This window comes from Galeopterus variegatus, unplaced genomic scaffold (genome assembly GCF_000696425.1).
Source record: "Galeopterus variegatus unplaced genomic scaffold, G_variegatus-3.0.2 Scaffold1969, whole genome shotgun sequence".
NCBI classification, from domain to species: domain Eukaryota; kingdom Metazoa; phylum Chordata; class Mammalia; order Dermoptera; family Cynocephalidae; genus Galeopterus; species Galeopterus variegatus.
In genome coordinates this window covers 100,625-105,701 of record NW_007728080.1, presented here as the reverse complement: position 1 = coordinate 105,701, position 5,077 = coordinate 100,625, and the positions used below count along the sequence as shown (strand labels likewise).

General features: G+C 34.6%; 1 long non-coding RNA gene across 1 annotated transcript; it reads right to left on the bottom strand.

Moving 5' to 3' along the window:
• Positions 1 to 1,962: 1,962 nt before the first annotated feature.
• LOC103596270 lies at positions 1,963 to 3,842 on the bottom strand. The gene is made up of 2 exons (XR_551036.1): positions 2,346 to 3,842; positions 1,963 to 2,279 (listed from the first exon to the last, which is right to left on the bottom strand). It is a non-coding gene; the product is annotated as an uncharacterized LOC103596270 (long non-coding RNA).
• Positions 3,843 to 5,077: the final 1,235 nt, after the last annotated feature.

The following is a 5,077-nucleotide window of genomic DNA, read 5'->3' as shown; positions in this document are numbered from 1 at the left end:
ACTCACATTTAAAGTATTTTTAAAATTTTAAAAAACTTAATAAAAATTGTGGCTAAAAACCACAAAATTTACCACCTTTAAGTGTACAGTTCAGTAGTGTTAAGTACATATGCATTGGTTGTGCAATAGATCTCAAGAACTTTTTCATCTTGCAAAACTGACTCCATACCCATTGAATAAGTCCCTATTTCCCACTCCCCACAGCACTTGGTGACCAGCATTCTACTTCCTAGAGTATTTTCTCTTTGTAACTGCCTTATTTCACTTAGTATAATGTCTTTGAGATTCATCCATGTTGTAGCACATAAGATTTCCTTCTTTTTATTTTCATTTTTACTCTTGGCTTTTCATCTTTAATACATTTCCAGCTATTCTCTGTTGGGCACCCTGTAATTTCACCTTCAAGATGACTTTTCTTTACCCTTCAAAATCTTTCCTAAGTTCATTCAACTTGTTTCATATCTTCCTGTTTAGTTTTGTTCTTTGGTCCATATCTGTCCTGGTTTTGTAATTTCTTATTTGAGATTTTTTCCCCCCATATCTGAAAGTTTTATTTAAAGGTATTTATTCCTTCCTTCTTTAAGGCTAAATAATATTCCATTGCATGTATACACATTTTCTTTATCCATTGATGGACATTTGTATTGCTTCCACTGTTGGGTATTGTGAATAGTGCTATAATGAACATGGGTGTGCAAATATCTCTTCAAGACTTTAAGACCTGTGGGTTCCGCATCCATGGACATGGAGGGCTGACTGTACATAAAAATGTGATTGCTGGATCATATAGTATTTTTTTTTTTTTTTGAGGAATCTCCATACCGTTTTCCATAACGATTGCACCATTTTACATTTCTACCAATAGTGCATGAGGGTTCCAATTTCTCCATTCTCACCATGTTATTTTCTGTTTTTCTGGTAATGGTCATCCTAATAGGTGTGAGGTGATATCTCATTTTACAGTTTTCTTCTGCCTAGTGTTTCATTTATTGGGGAGATAATTTTCATCAGCTGAAATATTGTCTCATTTTAATAGCTTTGTATGATATCACGTGCTGTTTTAAGTTCATTTTGAGCTTTTTTAAAAAATCTGAAACAATTTCAAACTTACAAGCTTTTCAGTCTTTCCTTTTCATCCATAAGCTTGATAAGTTTTTAAAGAATGCAGACCATTTATTTTGTATTTAGGTTTGACTGATGCTTCCTCACAATTAGATTCTTGTTATGCTTTCTTTCCCCCAATAATGCTGCTGCATTCTCAATGAATCATTGAAAGGCGCGTGATGTTGGTACATCCCATTACTGGTGACGTTAACTTTTGCTTGGATAAGGTGATATCTACCAGATTCCTTTACTAATTAGTATTTTCTCCTTTGCAACTAAGTATTTTGCAGAACGATACTTTGAGACTATATTGTTCCTCACAAACTATTAACTGCCCATTTTACCATTCACTGATGACACTGCCTAAATCTAGGAATACTGTGATGATTTGCCAAATAGTGACTTTCTAAGTTCATCATTCTTTCTACATTTAATAGTTGGTATTCTACTCTGAGGAAGAGCTTTTCCTTTTCCCTCACTGATTTATTTATATTAAAACATACCAAATCAATAGTATGTACAATACCTGCTCATAATTCTTAGGAGATGACCTGTGAAGCACTTAGAAGGGGCAATGATGTGTACAGCTTATTCACAATTATTTCAGCCAAATCACAATAACAACAACACAGACAGACAGAGACACACAAACTAAGAGTGTTAGAGATCTGATGGAAAATGTTACCAATCATTCCATCTAGGTGAGCAGCACATGGGAGATCCTTGCAGTATTTTGTTTTGTTTTTTTGCATATCTCAAAATTTTCAACATAGAAGGTCAAGAATATATGGCAGTTTTAATTGAAACATTGTGAAAACTTCCACAAACATTTGACAACAATTAAAATCAACTTACAGATTTAACTTATCAGCATTTGAATATATTCAAATTTTATTATTGTTTATTGAAATTTAACACTAGCATCTGTGCAACAGTCCCCTGAGGCGGGGGAGAAGACCAAACATAAATATTACACATTAAGAACAGTACCACATTCAACAAGACTATTTTGATTCAGTAAACCAAATCTGACAAACCAGCCAACTTAAGGTGAATGATTCTAGTTACAGGACATAAGTGAACTTATCACTTAGTAAACATTACAAATAATATTAAAATGTTACACAGATTTACAAAAGTTCAGAATTTTTCCCTAAGACTATATATATATATATGTATAGAATAAAATGTTACACAGATTTACAAAAGTTCAGAATTTTTCCCTAAGACTATATATATATATATATGTATAGAAAGAGAGAGAGAGAGACAGGTTCACAATATAGAAACCTGTACCTTACAGCACTCTGAGGTTTTAGCAAAGCACACATTATAGACACATTTGCCATACAGTGCAATTTTATTGTGTAAGACATGAATAATAGTGCACTTAAATCTAAGAGTCACATTCAAATATATCAAGAGTACAATCCAAATACCCGGCTATTGAAGAAATACATTTTTTTTTTTTTTAATAAACTAAGGTGTGCAAGTACAACATTTTTAGTGTAGATGTAATAGATCTGTAAGGATTCTAAACAGTGGGATTCAGGGTGTATTTGTGTAGAGTAAATGACTTCTCCAAAGATATGTGCATTTTAAAAGTGAAGCAAATGTCTTGTCTAGACAGATGCAAGCAGTGTTGCACAACTCAATCTTATTACAAATCACCAATACAATTAATCCTTAGACTCACAGATGGTTATACAGAATGGCTCTAAAAGTCAGTAACCTCTCATTAGGAATTACTTTTCAGAACAATGTGGTGTCTCCAGTGAGCCCCATCATCTTCCACTAACCTGAGCACAAATTACTGTTCCACAGTGTAGTTCAAGAGATAGTACACTAGGTTTCTTAAAGGAAATTTAGATAACAAGTTCAGACTTTTTAAAACCTAGTCCTAGAGTTTCAGAGGGTCTTTTTTGGGGCTATAGGTTTAAAGGAAGAAGATGCTATGGACAGTGGATTATAAAGACTGCATGAAGGTAGAAGTAGTTTTATTCAACAAAATAGAAATTAGAAAACACATACTATAAGAAATTTAGCATTTCATATCATCTGAGAATAAATATAAATGCAGAAATCAGTCTTTTAATGTTTTTTGTTATGATGATGAATAACGTAAAAATACTATCTGGTAATAATTTAGGATACCAGCTCTGGAGAGGACAAAAAGATCTGGCCCACGTTAAAGAATAAGAAGGAGCTAATCCATGTTGTCTTGAGGTATCGCACAGACCTGTTTCAGATGTACTAAATGACTTCATTCTCTGGTTAATTTCAAAGCTTCCAGAATAGGCATCAACTATTGCAAATATTGCCCATTTTTAGTCCAGGAAATATCTTTCCAATAAAGACTGCTCATAATACCCTCATGTAATTTTCATTTGTTAAATCTGTAAGTGGGCAGATACCAAAACCTTTGCCCCAGGTTAAGGTCTGATAATAAGTGAACCTGACGACCTAGTTCAGACTGACAATTTAAACAGCTGTTTCTGAAACCAGATAACTACATGCATGTCTTTAAGCAGATTTTTCAAAACGCAACAAAACGTTACTCCTATTTTTCATGTCAAGAGACTAAACTACTGGCCAAATTTTTTCCATGATATTGATTTTTTATTTAACATAAACCAAATGCTAACTGAATCAAAGACTAAAATCCCACTAAATTTCATCTAACATGAAAAGCAATGGGATTCCACCCCTAAATCAGGCCTCAAAGTTCAAAGAAAAATTTTTAAATCCCCCAGATGGGATTTTAAATGAATGTCCATTATTGTCTTCCCAAGTTTTCTTGAAAATCATTTAAACCCCTTGCTTTGACGGTGTAAGTTTTCTAAGAAATAAAATACATTTATAGGCTGTTTTAAACCTATTGGATTTTACTTTTTCTGCTTTTCTTCCCATTTAATAAAATCAAAATCAAAAATTATAATGAAACAAATGACTACTGCAAAGTCCTTCCATCAAAAAAGCTTCAGGTTTTTACATCATCACCCAACTACATTCTTCTGGTTGGGATCTAAGTCTATGGGCCCTTGTACTGTTGACGGAGCCTGCCGTGACCCTTTGTGTTTTTACGTTACTCTGTGTGGGCCACTTTATGCACCCACAGATGAAAACCAGCCTTTGCTACAAAAGGATGGGGACAATTACTGCACACGAACGAGACTTATCTCACTTGGTTACTAGGGGCTCCCATGGGGCAATGTGTCTGCTCCCTAATTCTGCCACCATTCTCTTCACTGGAGTTTCTTAATGCCACATTTATCAAAGGCAGCTCTCCATACTTAATGTTTAACAAGTACGTTCTCCTGAATGCATCCATTTTATTTATTCTCCTCCTCCAAGGCAGGGGTAACTTCACTGAATTACCAAGAACCCTCTTCAGATTATATTGATAACACACTTGTTTCTGACAGTTTTCAGCTTTGGGAAAACCCTAGTATTTGCTTTATTAAATGAACCGTTTGAAAGTGCACTGACACCAAAGTTTACTTTTACAACCTGTAAACAAACCTAAGGTTTGAACAATCCCTAACTATAAATTAACACTAAAATGCAAACTTGCCAAAATGGTGAAGACTGCTGCCTTGATATGAGAAAGGAAAAGAAACTGGAATACTACTATGGTCCTCTGACTTGCACACATAATGTGTGTCGGGAAGACAGGTATAGACTGACGACATACAATTTCTCCACGACCAAGCCTGATGAAACTCCCAAAGTGTCCGCCCATGAAAGTCCTATGGCCAATCAACATAAGCAGTGGGAGTCACTTACAGAGAGTAACTTAAAAATCTCTAGATGCTTTTCCTTATGGGTCTATTAACTGAGAAGAAAAAGGTTCCTTCATATTAAGTCTTGAGACAGTAGGAGAAAACAAACAGGTCAGCTGCATGAACAGATACAGCAAGCAACTTTGAGGAGCCATTAAAAAGCTAGGCTGTTCCTCTTTTACTAAAGCTAC